We start from the raw sequence: 18,951 nt of genomic DNA, 5'->3' as shown, positions 1-18,951 counted from the left end.
GCCTGAATTTTATTGCTAGCTAAGGGCCACTGTTCTATCCACACTCGTGTATCAGTTTTCCATTGGATAGGAACAGGTGAAAGTGTTAGCAGACCTTCAACAGCAGCCCTGCCTAAAAAACCACAGTACTCATTTTTAACCCTAACTGTTATGTCTCTTTCCCATAGGTTGATGGGGATTTTTTCACCTATAAAAGGAGTAAAAATTCCTGTTTCATCTTCAAATATCCATCTCAAAGGAGTAGCATTAACTTCAACTGCTATTGATCCTCCTATACCAGACATATAGTTGTCTGCCTCAATCTTTGGCCAATGACTGGACCAATTGGCACCTCTAATGACTGCATGATTTGCACTTGTGTCTACCAACTCTTTCAATGGTGGGCTATTTACATAGAGAGTGAGCATAGGATGGTCAGCTGTAATAGCAGCTGTCTAGAATATTCCTGGATTCTGTTGCTGGGAGCCAAAATCAGGGAAAATATCACCAAATTGTCTATTTGGTGTCTATATCAGTAAACCTGATGCTACTACTTCTCCTGGGTGATAAGTCACACACAAGTCTATTAGTGACTTGTATATTAGCTACACATTCTCCAGTTTCCCCCATCAGTGTATAGATGGACATTGTTTGTAAGTACTCTCAGGAGGTGAAATTGTCAAGCCTACTATGCCTGGAGGCAAAGGATCCATAGACCGTAAAGGACAGATTTCACCTGTCCAGGGAATATCTCATAGTCCCTGCTGCATACAACTCTATTCTCCCCAATTCTAATCCCTTTCTCCCATCAGGTTGCTTCTCAGCTGACTGATCCTGTCTCAGTACTGTACTTCTAAAGACTCTCTGGGTGTAACATCAGTTGCCATCATGCCCCAAGTGTTTTTTGCCTGGAGTCCTGGAGCCAATCCCCACTTCCTGCTTCTCTGAGCCCAATCGTTCACATTCTGATGCCCAATGGAAGCCTCTATTGCATTTTGGATATGGGGTATTGGGTCTTGTTCTCCCATCCTGTTTTCTCATTCTGTCTCTATACCAACATTGAGCTTTCAGATGCCCTACTTTATCACATTTAAAGCATTGACAAGTCTCGCTGGAAGTTCCTTGCCAAAAGGGACCCTGTCTTCCCATGTTCAGATCCTGGGAAGTCTGCATCATAGCCTGGCTATAAAAAGTATTTGTGCCTACTGTGGCACAGCATCTTATGATCTCCTCTAAAATAGCATCCTTGTGTAGTCCTAGTATAATTCTTCTACAAACCCATTAGCATAGCAGGTTCTTTTATCATGATTCCTGTTAACTGCATTTTCACCAATAGTTCATATGACAGCTGTCTGCAGATATCCCACAAAATCAGCAAAGGGTTCATTTGGACTTTGCTCTATTTTTGTGAAGGCTTCTCCTCTATTTGCCTTCCTGGAAGGATGCCCCATGCTTTGATAGCAGCAAAAGCAATTTGCTCATATGCTGCTATAGGGTAATTAATCTGCTCTGAAGTATCTGTATAAGGACCTAAACCTGCTAGTTGATCAAAGGTGACTGTTATATTAACTCCAGGTTGCCTATTTTGTTGGGCTATATCCTACAGAGTTCACTATACTCAGAAAGCCACAATAAGTTTTGTCTAGGTTCTAAACACATCCTTGCTATAGATTTCCAATCACTAGGGGTTAAAACTTCATAAGCCAAATTCTCTAATACCATCTCAACAGAAGATGATGTAGACTCATAAAGAGTACAAGCCTTTTTCAGATCTTTGATAATTTCCAGATTAAAAGGAAAGTACTTTCTTCTTTCTTGACCTGAAGAGTCAAACTCTTCAATTACAGGGTATATTTCTATTTTCAAATCAAATGTATCCTGTCCTTCATCTTTAGCTTTAATTAATGCCTTTTGTAATCTTGTCATAGGGGGTGGACAAAGCTGCATGGGTGGTACTGATGGTATCATTGCCCCTCCCACTTCTCTTCCCTCTACCCAAGAATTTGAGGGGAAGGATCATGAGATGGGGAATGCCCTAAGAGCTCCTGCTGAGAAGCACCACAGTCCTTAATTTCATCAACACCATACTTAACTTTTTTCTTGTCCAATTCTTCCTGCTTTTCAGCTGCTTTGTCAGTACCATCCCTTCCTGCTCTTTCTCCTTTTTCCTTATTTTAAAACTTGTGGGATTCCTTAAAGCCAATTGTATTATGTTGTATATATATAGAATGTTTCCTCAGGAATTGAATCAGGACCAGTATCTTCATAATATTCAAATAGTTGCTCTTCCACTAGTTTCCACTTATCTGGCTCTAATTTTTCTTCCTTAGTGAACCAAAGGCACATGCACACTAATATTTCTAAGAGTTCAATGATCTGCTCCCAAGACATCAACAAACCTTACTTCTTTATTAACCTGACTATGCTTGCTACACATTTCCCTTGGGGTGGGGAAGGCTCTTTTCTTAGTATTTGCCCCATTTCAGCTGAAAAATGAAAGTGACTAGTTTAGCCATTACCAAAGTTTCCTGCTTGTCTATTTTTGTACTCACCCTATTTCCAGGTCACAGGGACTTCTCCACTGAGCTTATAATCGGGTCAGTAGAACTGCTGAGTGTAGGTCCTTACATTCAGAACCTCAAAATATAGTGTGCTTCTTTTAGTGCCCTATGTTTGGTGCCAAAGTGTAATGTTCGGGCTTGGGACCAGCTTTGATTTTAGTGGAGGAGTATAGGAGGCAGAAGAGTCACTAGGAAGTGGTCAAAGATGGAATGTCTCATTTCCAGTCCTCAGCCCTTAAATACCCTATTACAATTACATCGTTACAGCACACTGAGTATGTATGAATTAGAGAACCATTACATCACCATACTAAGTTCTAAGTATACTTTTTGCTCTCTTATCTTCTGTCCATTTCCAATCTACTGTGAAATCCTATCATCTCTACCTTTGTAACATCTCTCAATTTTACTTTCACCAAATCTCTCATCTCTGCTCCCTTTCTCTCCTCTGACATTGTCATTACCCTGGTATAAGATGAAAGAAATTATATTCAGAAATAATATATTCAAAGAAACAAAATATTAAATAAAATGTGTAAAATATTAAATTAAACATAAATACAATACAGTCATAAATACCCACACACACACAACTCAATTATGAAACATACCCATGGAGCCCAGCAATTTTCCTTGGAACTCAAGTACTCTGTTGGCCCAATCCAGAAGGCTTTCTCATAGAGCACTTGGTGATAGCTACTTTCCACAAAACACTGGACACCTCAGTGTTAACATGAAGTTGCACATAAGTACACACCCTAAAATATCTCATACAGAATTGAGTAACCAGATGTGCCTTACCAAAGTTGTGTAGTCAAAGGGACTATCAATTCCTTGTACTTTGAGCTGACACATTCCCTGCTGCCCAAAATAGTGCTGGTGTTCTTTGCCACCATATGTACTCTCAAGTTCACATCCAATTTTCTGTCATCTCTAAGTCTCTTGATATTACTCTTTCTAAATCTCTTCTATCTTTTAAATCCCTAGGTCAGATTTTCAACCTGTGAAACATTAAAAGCATCTTATATGGGTAAAGAATGAGTCCTCAAATTGTTATTACAAGCATTAAGCTAACTTGCTAACTATGGATGTTTATGTGATTATATAAAATAAATCCAAGAGAAGATAGAGTTCAAAATTTAGCTTATTTTGTTTTATCTGCAAAAGAATTAAGATGTAAACCATTTTAAAATTTATGAGATTTTTAGTTCTCTCTCTGAGTTTATGATCTAAGAAGACAAAAGGGTCAAGCAAAATGGTCATTAGTGTTCTTCATTTCTATACACCATCCTTCATTAACTTATGCTCTCAAGCTGCCTTTCTGATAGAAGAAGCTAATCTTTAATGTAAAATATGTTAATGATTTAATTCTTTCAGAAATATTTATATATTTCTTAATTTTTTATTTTACTTTAAATTTAAGTACCAATAGAAAACTTAAGAGAGGATTATATATGAAATTGTGAAACTTTATTTTTCATAAATAAAACTTCCTTTTTCAAAAGGATATAACAAATATAATAAACAAATTTCCAATGAGTTATTTTCAAAGCTATCCTGCTTTTTGGTGCTCATTTCTGAATTTCTTTCTACTCTCTTCTGTATATTAAAAAAAGGGCTTCAATAGCCTTCTTTTTTTCTTTTGATATTCCTATTACTAATTCTACCTATAATCCAATTCCCCTCCCCATTTACAAAAATAAAACTTTTGTAACAAAAGATGTATAGCCAAGTAAAATGAATCTTTTGCCATCTTGTATACATCATTTCACTGTCAATTGATGGAAAATATGCTTTATCATTGGGCTTTTGAGTGATGATTGTTCATTGCTTTGATAAGAATTAAGTTTTTTACACTTTTGAGTTTGTTGTTATTGTTGTCATAAAAATTGTTTTCTTGTGTCTATTCCCTTCACTCTCTTAGTTCATATAAGTTTTTCCACAATTCTCTGAAATATCTTCCATAATTTCTTAAAGCACAATAATATTTCACTACATTTATAATATGATAATTTGTTTAACCATTCTCCCAATTGGTAGCCATTCAAATTTCTAATTATTTGCTTCAAAAAAAGAAAAGTGATACAATAAATATTTTTGTATCTCTTGATACCATCCATTTTTCTCCTTTCATTTCTTTTAGTTTTTTTGCCTAATAATAGTATTACTGTGTCAAAGGACATGCATAGCTTACTGATTTTCTTTTAGTTATTAGAGTTCAAATTGCTTTCCAAAATGGTGGGTAAATTCACAGCTCAAACAATAGAATATTAATGTCTCACATCTCCAACAATTGCCATTTTCATTTTTTATCATCTTTGCAAATATGATTGATGTAGGATAGAACCCAAAGTGCTTTATTCATAGTTTCATAGTATTAGTGATTTTTAAAATTACTCACTTATTATTAATGAATTTTTATATACCGATGATAATTTGAATTCCATCCTTTTTTTGATCATTTATATACTAGAGAATCATTGATCATTTATATATTAAAGAATCAGTCTTATTCTTACTTAAATTAATTCCTTATAACCTTAGATATCAGAGAAACTTGCTGCAAATGTTTTTTTTTTTGTTTGTTTGTGTGTGGAGGATATTTTTCCCCATCCTAATTTTTGTTCCTTCTCTTAGCACCATTACACATTTTACAAAGAAGAAAGTAGTGAAATAGGATGAATGTGATCAATACTAATAATTAATAACTGGAAATTTATTCTTATTCCATTGTACCTCTTCTCTTCCCTTCTTCCAGACTTGTTCATTCATTCATAACTTTTTTCTCTCTTTTAAGTATCCTTCAAGATTCACCCTCTGAAGCTGAAGTGTATTTTACTTTTGATTATTCCTTTTTTTGTTTGTTTCTCTTAACCCCCTCCATTTCTCTATCAGTTTCATGTTGAATTTGATATATTTCTTTACCAAACTTTCTGTGTGTTTGTGTGTGTGTGTGTGTGTGTGTGTGTGTGTGTGTTTATTTGTGTTCAATACTTTTTTTTTCCTGATTCAACCAAGAATGAGGTTTATATGATGGCTATTTTCCCTTCTCTTTTGTTCATATTTTAAACTATTTGTGCACATTTCATTTATGAGAAATAGTTATTTCATTTCTAATATAATCTACTTATTCTTCTAAGTATTTTGTCCAAAGCTTTTATTTGATTTTTTAAATCTCTTGTTTCATATCTTCCAAGTATTCATGTAGTTCTTTTGGAAAATCCATTTTTTCTTCTGAGTCTCTACTTATAAGTTATGAAGTCACTCCCTTCTTCTAGGTTATATTTTTGGTTATCTCTGAATCTATAATAATTATTTATAGTGGTCAGTATTTTTTTCCATTAATTCCTTAGTTTTTAAATTTGGCCTTTGTTCCAGGATCACATTCTTCCCTCTGTTGAGCTTTTGAGTAAGGCAATCATCCCTGCTTGGTTTCTATTGGAGTCACTTGGGCTCCTAACTTCATCTCTGCTTCCTTGGATGTGTCTGTGCTAAGAATTCTGGTAGGTTTTAAACTCTCTTGGGATGTTTGAGGTTCAAAATATAGAAACTTGAGAATCCTCTCTGCCTTGTCAGAGCCCCTGAATCTTGAGTGTCTTGCTCTGACTAGTTATTATCATTCCTCATTTCTGGCCACTCTGCTATAAGTTTCTGACCACCCTGGGACTTTCTTCTATAGCCCTCTATACTTCTAGTCTCTCTATATAGAATTTTGGTAGGCTACCAACATCTATACAATTTCTGGGAAGTATCCATCTTGTTTGTCTGTGCTGACCCTAGCTTTTCTCAGGGACTTTTTCTTTTTAATTGCTCATGGTCTCTTCCTAACTTTTTATGAAGTACTAGAGTCAATGATGTTACTGTAGTTTCTCACTGGATTTCTTACTCAGTATTCTGAGGTAGAATTTTTAGATTTTTACTACTATATAAGAGCAAGGTTGCCTGTTTTCATTCAGGTAGCTATTTTAGCTGGAAGTGAACCACTGAGTATTAAAAGAGAACTACAGAGAATCTCAAAGAAATGAACTTCTAATAGTAAAATTTCAGCTAATTTGGCACCTAGATAGAGGAGATTTTTTTTTAGGCAGCAAGACCTTCTTGATATACACCTATTGGCTGGAAAGTCAGTCCTATGACTGAGATTGATTGTGATTGCTTAATGTAAAAACATTTAGATCTTCAAAAAACATAAAAGAAAAAATATTTTTAAAGTACACCAGGAAAGAGGCAAAACCAAAGGCTCATAACTCTTTCCCCCTTTCACTAGAATTGCATCAATAGTACTTAATTTCTAGCAGATAAATTCATCAACTATCTCTGACTTAGAATCTCACCACATTTAAAATTCACTTTATATGGACATTCAGCCTTGTAAAGGATTTTTGCCTATTGGAGTCAAGCATAGTCTATAGCTGGCGATAGTGATCATGGCAACATGAGCACAAAAAGACCCCTCATGGCATAATGGAAAAAGTATTGGACCAGAAGTCAGAGGATTGGCTGTGTTAAGAGCAGCACAGGTAGCTGGTATTAACTTCCTATGCCATTTTAAGTGATTCATTACCTCTCTCATTTAGCTCTGAAATGAGGTCATTGAACGTTGATCCACTGATATCTGAGATGACCTCTGATTCTAAATATCAGTGATTGCATTTACTTTTGACTGATAATGTTTTAATATTGTGTAGTAGAGAGACAATAATAAAATAGAGGTTGGAAAGCTAATCTTTCCAACTGAAAAAACCTGAGTTCAAGCCTTGTCTTTGATACATATTAGCTGTAGGAAGGAAGGTAAGTCACTTAAGGTCTCAATATCCTAGGCAATGGTTAAATTGTGAGCTTGGCAATCTGCATTTAAAAGTTTTCTATGCTTATGTTATGACTTCTTATACCAATGGAATTGAAAGTTCTATTAAAAATTGTATATTATTGAGCTCTTAGATGTTTCTTGGACAGTATGTATATCTATTTGGGATTGTCCCACCCATTTTGAAAAGAACTATGAATCAGGATTGGGTAATTGTAGTACAAATCTACTTTTTTCACATCCTAAACCTTACCCAGATTAAGGTTATGGTCACCAAGTCGAAGCCTGAAACATTAGCAGTTGCCAGACAGCCCTCCTCAGTCCTATATGGATTTAAGAAGATTTGACATGTAGGATAATGCAAGCCAAGAATCATGGGCAAGTACTAAAACCATGTACTAAAAAATAGCATCTAAACATATACTCAGAACTTGTAGATCAAAGCACTAAAAGTGAAAACAAAGTATACACACACTATATAACCTTGATCTAGCCATAGTTTAGAACATGAAATAAGGCAATGGATCAGGATAGGTAACACAAATGCTCTTCTCTTCAAACTGGAGAACATGCATACACACACATAAATGAATGTATACACATAAATGTATGGTATTTTTTGTTTTATTTATAATCTAAATTCCCCCCCCCCCATATTCTCCCCTTCCTCCTATAAAAGAGTTATCTCTTTTTTTAAGACAAAGAGAAAGAGAAAGAAAAAAATTAGTAAAATCAATACATTGAACAACAAAATCCAACATTATTTGCAGTGTTTCATATCCATGGACCCTTCCCTCTGCCCCCTACAATTTTGCAAAAGAGTGGAAGAATTATAAAAGTTTTTAAAGAATTTACTAAGCAAAAGATATAGTCTCCCAAGCAATTCTTGTTGCTTCAGAGAGAATGAGAATTCAGTATTATGGATGTCCTTGGCTTCTACTGATCTGTCACCATAAGACTCATTTAATACATTATCTGGTGATTAGGCTCATGGAGACATTTTCCTCCTTCCAGGCTGGATGGTGACCAAAATTCTCTGGGCTGTTTTTTTTTTAAAAAACCCAAGCTAGCCCAGCACTTATTCTCAAACACCCCATTTCCGATAAGGTAGAAGTAACATCAAAAGAAGATAGAAAAATAATCTGTGTTTTTGCTGTTTAGCCAAAAAGGAGAAATTCTTCAGACCAGTCACAGGAGACAACTAAGTCATGAGACTTTCTCAGTAAAGGAATCCAGTTAATTAAAAGCCTCCACGGTTCTGTAATCTTGAACTTTTGTCAGGGTATTGGTGGACTTAGGGGCACTTTCATGTTTACTTGTGTTACATTAACTGGAGCCTAGAACAGCAAGAAGTAAGATGTGATCAGTTCTTTGAATTCCAATTATTTTGTCGGTTCCATAAAATCAGTTGCCACTCAAAAATAATACCCTTAGTTGAAGGTATCCAGGGTTTATGAAATTGATCCTTTTATAGTTGTTAATCTTAGTGAACCCTCCCTCTTGTTTCATTGTATTTAGATAAAGGAAAGAAAAATACTTGTGTCCCAGGATAGAGCAACAGTGTAGTTAATTGGCAACTGTATAAGATTTGTAGTCAGAGAATGTTGGATGAATCACTTTACCTCTCCTAGTCTCAGTTTCTTCACATGTAAAGTGAGGGAATTGCACTCAGATTAACTTCCCTTCCATCTCTAAAACTTGTCTGTCACTGACAACCTGACAGAATGGTTTTTTCCTCTGGCTAATTTGGTTTCTTTTTAGTATTCCCTAAATACTAATTCTTTATTGGGATAATGGGGAAGATTTTCTAGCCCAAAGATTCTTAATCTGGGGTCTGTTAGTTTTTAACAGTTAACTATTAGTTAGTCTTTGTAACCATGTTTCTATGTAATTTGTAATCTTATCTTATTTTATGCATTTAAAAACATTATTCTGAGAAGGGATTGTCAAAAGGACAGATTCACCACATATAAAAAAGGTAAGAACCTTTGCCTTAGAATTAAAGCAAAATGAAAGATTAAGATCTAATATATATATATATGTATATATATACACACATATATATGTATATATATACATACATACATATATATATGTATATAATGAGCTTTTTGCTAAGAAGAGAAATCTCTGGGTTTTAGGTAGTTCCTCAGCAATAAGAGACACTTTTCCTCCATCAGTGGGCATCCTGATGTGAAGCATTTTAATCAAGGACAAGCTTTGAGCAGAAGCATAGGGAACCCTTGATCAATAACAGGTCCAGGGGAAAGGAAATTCATAGTTCAGATTAGCTGGAATATGAGCAGGGATGAGCCTACTTCTAGATTCTATCACTGGTACTTATTGCCAATCAATGGAATGAAGCAGAGAGCTTTGGTGTCTTTTGCTGAACCCCTAACCTAGTCTCCTTGTTTCTTTTACTGGGTCCCCTAAGGATAGTTCATCCAATCATAAAAGAAAATTATTGAACTTGGAATCAGGACTCAAAGACAATCCAGTCCAACTCCTTTAAATTACAGATGTGGAAACTGAGGCCCAAGGAAGTTAAGTGACATACATTAAGTATCAAAAGTGGGATTTGAAATCAAATTCCCTGATTCAAAGCCAGTGTTGAATGAATGAATGGAAAAAGCAATCTATGAAGTTCTTTCTATGTGCAAAGAACTAGGTTTACAAATAGTGAGGCAACCAATCCCTACTGTCAAGGAGCTCACATTCTGATGCGGGTGACAATGCATGCACAGGGAAAGTTTTAGTTGCAGGTTAGACAAAAAGGTCCCATGATGCAGTGGCAAAGCAGATAGGAACACCTCTTCTTTTAGATAATTTCCACAATAAAATTACAGTTTTTGATGCTGAACTATTTGATTTTTGCCAAAGACTTGAACAAGACCTTTCTCATCTGGGTCTTCTGTACCTATAACTGGAGTGGTCACTTCCCAGGATGCTAGTTAAGGGCACTGGGTTGGAAGCCTGGCTATTCCAGAGTTAAAGGTTCTAGGTTGACGCCATCAAGTCTTGAGGGAGATCAAGGTCATGGTCATAATTTGACTTGCTTGGCACATGTTGCCCCTGTCTCTCCTTCAGGGTGCCCTGATGTCTTAGTGAGACTGATTTGGTTGCCCTCTGTATTCTTCCTAATATACCATCTCATCTCCCTAATTGGTTTTCAAATCCTTGCTCTGCTCCATGTGTGATTTTGAGCAAGTCATTTTCCTTTTCCTCAACTATAAACTGAGAAGGATCAACTGGATGATCCCTAAGAATCCTGCTAGCTTTCATTATTCTAGCTTCCACTTATATCCCTGGTACACAATCTTGATATACTGAAATGGGACATATACTTCTCAACTCAGAATGCTCTGCCGCTGCTTCTTCAGAACTTTCCACTGAATAATTACTAGTGAGCAGTCCTTTGCTACTTTCCAGTGATGGAATGAGAGAGGAAGGGAAGTTGCAATCAGCATGATGGTTGAAGTTCTTTTTATTAAATTCTCTGTGCCGTATGATCTGATTTATTCTGGGAAAGAATAGGCAGGTTTGTTTGCCAATTTATGATTGTGTCTACAATGCTCTAATTGGACTTTTACCTAAATTAGCCCAATAGTGAATCCCCTCAACATGTCCCTGTCCCTTAGCTTCAAACTGACAAGGTGAGGTCTTAGGGAAAAGTCACTATATCAACTCACACATGGAAATGGCAAGAATTCTACTAAAAGATCTGATTCATTTAAAGAATTAAGTATTCATTTTATCATTTGCTAATTAAATTGAGTTATAAGAAATGGAAAACCTATGGGATGTGAATGGTCTGAGGCCTGTGAGATATAATGTACTAAGGTGAATTTTCACTGATCCACCAATCAGAATGGCTCACTCCTAGAATGGATAAATGCCCCTAATGTGAAAGAACATGGTCATGGGGATTTTGAATCCAGAGGATGGCTGTTCCTGGCAAGGATAAGGGAGGGCAGCGTTAAGGCAGATAGCAGAATGGCTTTCAGCCTGGCACACTCCCAACCCCTGGGAGCTGTTGTGTTGGGTATCAGTAACCAGGAAAAGAACATGCAGGCCTTCAACATGACTGAACTTTATTGCTATAAGATTACTGTGGGCAAACTCTTCAGCCTAGGAACCATTCCAGCTACAAGCAGGAGAGTGCCAGAGAAGAAAAACACTTAAGGAACTCAAAGAGAATAAAAGCTGACACTTTCCCAAAGCACCCCCTGACACCCATAGACAATATCATCACCCCCTTAGCGAACAATAGTCTTTTAACCAGCAAAGGACTATCTCTTTGTGAGGCTGTCTCCATATACAAATGGGCATAGAAGCAGCAGTGACTCCACTTCAACAGCTGTGATCATTGGGGAAGAATTACTGCCATCATTCATGACTTTGTAGTTTGGGTGAGTCTTGAGCCAGGGCCACTGGTAAATCACCTGCAGGCATTTCTGGAGAGGATGCTTCTAATAGCTCTGCTGCTGCCAAGACCCCCTGTGAGGAACACTTTTCAATGTATTAACTTCATTTCCCAACAGAGACTCACTCATTGGATTCTGCATCACATATGACAGAAGCACAAGGACCTCAACTATTATGGCAGAAAATATGTTCTGGTCCAGCACCATATGTCCTGAAAAAGACTAATTCTTATTGTAAAAATGAGTGAGGATATAATAGTATCACGAATACTTTTGCTTACTTTCTCAATCTTTGCATTTTTAAAACAAGAACTAAAAACACTTAACAGGCACATGATGTGACCAGATTATTTGGAAACTATTCTCATTTAGTAGTAACTCTTGTCTTTAATTTTTCATGTGCTTGGAATTTATCATTACCACAAAGTTGTTTTGAATTCCACTATCATAGCTTTTGTGAATGAAGTTTCTGTTAGAGTCCTATTTAAATTACCTTAATAATTTCTAGAAGCTAACAAAATTGTATAGGAGATTCAACTCTGGATTCAGAAAACCCTGAATTCATTTCCTTCCTTAGACACTTAATAAATAGCTGTGTGATCCAGGGCAAGTCATTTAAGTTTTTTGAATTTCAGTTTATTTGTAATAACAGCTCCTGCCTTACAGAGTTGTTGTGAGAATTAAACTAAATAATATATGTAAAGTGTTTTCCAAACCTTAAAGTTCTATGTAAATGCTATCTGTTATTCTTACTTTTATTAGGTAAAATGATATTGATGATTTCTGCAATAAGATAATCAATTTCTTTTTTTTTTTTTTAAATTTTATTTTATTTAATAATAACTTTGTATTGACAGAATCCATGCCAGGATAATTTTTACACTACATTATCCCTTGCAATCACTTATGTTTCGTTTTTTCCCCTCCCTCCCTCCCCCCCCCCCCCCAGGATGGCAAGCAGTCCTATATATGTTAAATATGTTGCAGTATATCCTAGATACAATACATATTTGCAGAACCGAACAGTTCTCTTGTTGCACAGGGAGAATTGGATTCAGAAGGTAAAAATAACTCGGGAAGAAAATCAAAAATGCAAATACTTCACATTCATTTCCCAGTATTCCTTCTTTGGGTGTAGCTGTTTCTGTCCATCATTTCTCCAATGAAACTCAGTTAAGTCTCTTTGTCAGAGAAATCCACTTCCATCAGAATACATCCTCATACAATATCATTGTCGAAGTGTATAATGATCTCCTGGTTCTGCTCATCTCACTTAGCATCAGTCCATGTAGGTCTCTCCAAGCCTCTCTGTATTCATCCTGCTGGTCATTCCTTACAGAGCAATAATATTCCATAACATTCATATACCACAATTTACCCAGCCATTCTCCAATTGATGGGCATCCATTCATTTTCCAGTTCCTAGCCACTACAAACAGGGCTGCTACAAACATTTTGGCACATACAGGTCCCCTTCCCTTTTTTAGTATCTCTTTGGGATATAAGCCCAATAGAAACACTGCTGGATCAAAGGGTATGCACAGTTTGATAACTTTTTGGGCATAATTCCAGATCGCTCTCCAGAATGGCTGGATTCGTTCACAACTCCACCAACAATGCATCAGTGTCCCCATTTTCCCGCATCCCCTCCAACATTCATCATTATTTTTTCCTGTCATCTTAGCCAATCTGACAGGTGTGTAGTGATATCTCAGAGTTGTCTTAATTTGCATTTCTCTGATCAATAGTGATTTGGAACACTCTTTCATGTGAGTGGTAATAGTTTCAATTTCTTCATCTGAAAATTGTCTGTTCATATCCTTTGACCATTTATCAATTGGAGAATGGCTTGATTTTTTATAAATTTGAGTCAGTTCTCTATATATTTTGGAAATGAGGCCTTTAATTGTAAAGATGTTTTCCCAGTTTGTTACTTCCCTACTAATCTTGTTTGCATTCGTTCTGTTTGTACAAAGGCTTTTTAATTTGATATAATCAAAATTTTCTATTTTGTGATTGGTAATGGTCTCTAGTTCATCTTTGGTCACAAATTTCTTTCTCCTCCACAAGTCTGAGAGATAAACTATCCTATGTTCCTCTAATTTATTTATAATCTCGTTCTTTATGCCTAGGTCATGGACCCATTTTGATCTTATCTTGGTATGTGGTGTTAAGTGTGGGTAGATAATCAATTTCTATTCAGTCAGTGGGTGCCTTTGGAAAGCAATCTCCCTTCCTCTTATTTTCAAAAGTCTTCTAAATTGCAGTACTGGGACAGATGGTTCAGGTCTAAAAAGAATTATGACTAGGAAAACATGGGATACCTCCACACCTAAACCTGTTGTCCCAGGATTTTTTTCTTTTTTTCCTTTTTCGCTGGCTAAGCCTAAACCTAAATTCCAAAGAATCAATCAATCAAGAAACAATTATTAATCACTTACTATATGCCAGGTACTGTACTAAACACTGAGTATACAAAGAAAAAGAAAAAAGTTCCTTTTCTCAAGAAGCCTATATTCTAGTCCAGGAGATGACAAATTATTTAATAGTATGTACAAAATACAATTAGATTAAATGGAAGGTACTAAAGGGTAAGGTGCCAAAAGTCAGGAGGATGGGAAAGGACCTCTTGCAGAAGGCAGCCTTTGAGTTGGGCTGAAGGAAAAAGGTGGAAATGAGAAGAGGACTGAATTCCAGGAATAAGAAATACTCAAAATGGTAGGAATGGTTGTGTCTAACCCTTCATGACCACATCTAGAGATTTCTTAGCAAACATACTGGAGCGATTGGTCGTTTCCTTCTATAGCTCATTTTACAATTGAGGAAACTGAAGCAAACAGAGTTAAGTAACTTGCCCAGAGTCACAGCTGGTAAGTCTGATTCTGGATTGGAACTCATGATTTCCTGATTCCAAGATCAAGATTCTATTCACTGCACCACTTAGGCATGGGATTTGTAGGCTTGAGCATAAACCAATATTTCTTTTTCTGTGAGAATAATCAGGCAGGGAAATGTAATAATAATAGTAGAATTCAGATCCTGATTTCTTTTTACCACCTGTGTTACCTAACCAAATTACCTAACCTCTGTGGGCCACTGTTTCCATATCTACAAGAGAAGGTAGTTGAACTAGACCAGAGCTTAAAATTTTCCCACTTGTGGCTCCTATACATCCAAAAAATTTTTGCATGACCCCATATACGTAGATATATAAAATGGGCATACAAATCAAACATTTACAGTTAATAAATAATAATTTTATCACTCCCATATTCAGTTACACAACCCTAAAAAGGATCGCAACTCACAATTTGAGAAGCTTTGGGGTGGCCTCTAAAGTGTCTTCCAGCTTTAAATCCGTGATTTAAGATTCTTAGTTTGAGATCTTGGCCACTGCAAGAAGCAGGTAATACTTTGTAGAAGGGTCTATTGAAATAGCAATTGTTTTCTTACTCTCACTCTCTGGTTCCCTGGAGTTGGGGGGAAGGGATCCTCCTTTTTTTTTTTTTTTTTTTTTGGAGAAAAAGAGCAAAACAACAAATTTCAAAGACCAGGACTTATCTCCTCTTGCAATATAATAATAACTTGTGTGTTTTGAGCATAAAATGTAAATCTCTGCATAATGACATAATTCTGGGGAAGAAGTAAGTTTTCAATGGCCCTACAGATTCCTAGGCTGACTCAGTGTTAGGTGAGGTAGGTGATAGAATATATGGGAGCCCTTCTAGGACATATCATTTCTTCATTTTCAGAGAGATGCAAGGTTGTTTTCTGTAGTAATCTTAAGCAGCTGGCCCACTGATGTTGTGCTTTCTCTGCCAGCACCCTCATGAGCTCTCATTACCAGCTGCCCAGACTGTTACAAAAGCCCCCTTATAAGTCTTTCTGCTTCCAATCTGTCCCCTGCAATATACCCTTCATACCTCTGCCAGCATATATACCTAGATATGGTCATATTATTTTGCTGTTCAAAAAGTTTTATGGTGTCCTGATAAACTTCAGTATTCTATCTTGCATTTAGGACCTACCACAGCCTTCATATGCTGTATTTTCCTGGAAAACTTTTCACTCTCCAGATATTCTCAGCATTCTCTTGTCACCAGACCATTGCCCCAAATGCTCCTCCTCTCTGCTTGTTGAATTCCTATTCAACCCCAAGGATACCTCCTGTATTAACACTCTTTAATTAGTTGCTTTGGTAATAATCCCTCAGACTTTGTTTTGTAACTTTTTTAATACATGCATCTAATATTACATATGCGGGTGTATTGTTTTTTTCCTTTGGTCTCCTAACTAAATTGTAAGTTCCAGGGCATCTGGGAGCCACAACTTATTCAAGCATTATCTCCGGCACTTATAAAGTGCTTATTGCATTGAATTATTCAGCAGTCACAGAATAGCAGAATTTCAGAATTGTAAAGGATATGGGAGGCCACAACTCAAGCAATACCTTATGAATACAATAACATCACTAAAAAGTGACTATCCAGATCTTCTATTCAAAAATCAACAATTAGAAGGAAACCACATCCTCTTAACACAATATATATATATTTTTGGACAGCTCCAGCCTAGTGATTAGAAAAAATTTTCCTTGAATTAAGCCTAAATTTTCCTCTTTGTAAACTTTACTCATTGCTACCAGTTCTTTCCCAAAGCAATTACTTTATTTATTTTTGTGAGGCAATTGGGGGTAAGTAGCTTACCCAGGGTTACACAGCTAGTTAAGTACTAAGTATCTGAAGTTGGGTTTGAACTTATAGATCCTCCTGACTCTAGAGCTTGTGTTCTACTACAGGAGTCCTCAAACTATGGCCCGCTGGCCAGATGCGGCAGCTGAGGACGATTATCCCCCTCACCCAGGGCTATGAAGTTTCTTTATTTAAAGGCCCACAAAACAAAGTTTTTGTTTTTACTATATCCAGTCCGAGGGACAATGAACTGGCCCCCTATTTAAAAATTTTGAGGACCCCTGCTGCCTCCATTTTAAATACAAAGTCTGCCATGGTTCCAAGGCAAGTCAATGTTCCACTGCTTCCTGGAGTATCTAAGTCCTGAATTACAGATTTCAGAAATATACTAACCACATGATTCTGGGCAAGACACTTAACCCCCCCTTTTTTTGCCTCAATTTTCTCATCTGTAAAATGGGGATACTAATAGCTCCTTTCTTTCTCCTAGGGTTATTGTAAGGATCACATGGCATAATAATTATAATGCCTGACACATAGTAAGTGCTATGTAAATGTTAGCTATCATTATTATTATTATTACCTCTCCTCACAGCCAGAATGAGTATTCTGTCAATATCAGTAAAATGATCAATGACCTTCAAAGTATCTAAACTTAAGTTCCATGAAATGATTGAGCAAAAGGTTTATCCTATAAAACATCTTTCTATAGAACCATGGGAACAAGAAAGGGACAGAACATATAAGAACTCAAAGGGGACCAAATCCTATACTGTCCCTGGCATATATACATCAACAGGACCAGATTCTAGAGAGGAAAGTGAAATCTCCCACATAATACATTTAAATTGTCCACTATCTCAGTGGGTAATGCAGTGAAACAAATCTAAATGATAGACATACATTACTTCTCTTCCATAGCTAAACTAAAACATTTAGGTTTAGCTACACTAGATTACCTGCCGTTCCCCACACAGTAGATTTCACCTCGGGGCTCCAAGCTTTTGTCCTGACTGCTGGTCTCTCATGTCTGAACTGTTCTTTCTCCTTCCCTCTGAGAATCTTGGGCTTCTCTAAAGACAAAACTCAAGCACCACCTTCTACAAAAGCCTTTTCTGATTCACTCAGCTGCTAGTCCTCCTTCTTCAATGATCTTGTATTTATTTTGTACGGATTCTGCATAAACTTATACATGTATATGAGAAATACTGAAAAGTTGGGTTTCCACAGCGTTGCAAACTTTGAGGTAGTGTGGGATAGTGGGTACCGCGGACCAAGAAGTTTTCAGAATCTGAAAGATTAAAAAAGGTTGATTCCACAGAACAATTAAATGATCCATAGAAGGCTTGAGCAAACAAGGCATTGGGAAGCTAAGAAGGCAAGGTGGATTCAGCCAATCAGAAAGAGTCTTGTGGTTTTGAGAAATCTGCAAATTTAAGATAATAGCTGATTCAGCCCAAATTAGTTGGGATCAGTGACGTCATGACAAATCACTATTGCTCCTGCTTAATAAACTAATTGAATATAAAACAATACACTCTGTAGGAGAAGTTTTCCACCATTTTTGAACACAAGTTGTATGATGAGAGAGGAAGAATGTGTTTATAAACATATTTAGGGAAAACATGTAGTGGGTATATTAGAAAGATTGTAACTCAGAAGGGAACAGATTAATCCTGTCTCTGAAGGGAGGAACTGTGCTAAACTAGCAAGTATAAAGTTTCTCCTACTTCTGTGTTCAGAGCTCCCTCTTCCCAAAGAAGCACTTCTTCTGGCCAGGAACATTAAGATGATTCCTTAAGATTTTTCTTTAATAAAATTTCCTTGATATCTGATTTTCAGTGTCAAGAATATATTTCTAACATGTATATATTATCTCCCTTATTAGAACATAAATTCCCACTGAATGTGGATCAAAGCATAATATTTTCACCTTGGTTTGTTTGGTTTTTCCCTTTTGGTCTGATTTTTTCTTGTACAATATGTTTAAATGGAAATATATTTAAAAGGATTGTATTTGTTTAATCTATATCAGATTTCTTGCTGTCTTGGGGCAGAAAGAGGGAAGGAAAGGAAAGAGAAAAAATTAGAACACAAAATGTTTTTTAAAAATGAATGTTGAAAACTATATTTGGAAAAAAAAATAACTATTGAGAAAAAAAGAATGTAAACTCTCAGAAAACAGAGACTGACTTTTTTGTCTTTGTATTCCAAGCACCTAGAATAATTCCTGGCACACAGTAGGTGCTTAATAAATGCTTATTGATTGATCAGGTTGGATTAATTATTAATGATAAATGATAGTTGATTGATTGATGGCAAATTGGTGATCACCATTAGGAATTAGTTAGGAATAGAGGTGGTTGTCAAATCTGTCCCCAGAATGGATTTTCATTTTCTTTGTTATCTAGAGAATCACTTAGGAAGGTCATCCTGCCCCCCAACAGATTGCATGAATGAATCCAGAACAAAATGCTCCCACTTGGTAG

The sequence above is a fragment of the Antechinus flavipes genome, chromosome 3, assembly GCF_016432865.1.
Source record: "Antechinus flavipes isolate AdamAnt ecotype Samford, QLD, Australia chromosome 3, AdamAnt_v2, whole genome shotgun sequence".
NCBI classification, from domain to species: domain Eukaryota; kingdom Metazoa; phylum Chordata; class Mammalia; order Dasyuromorphia; family Dasyuridae; genus Antechinus; species Antechinus flavipes.
This window is presented reverse-complemented; position numbering follows the sequence as displayed.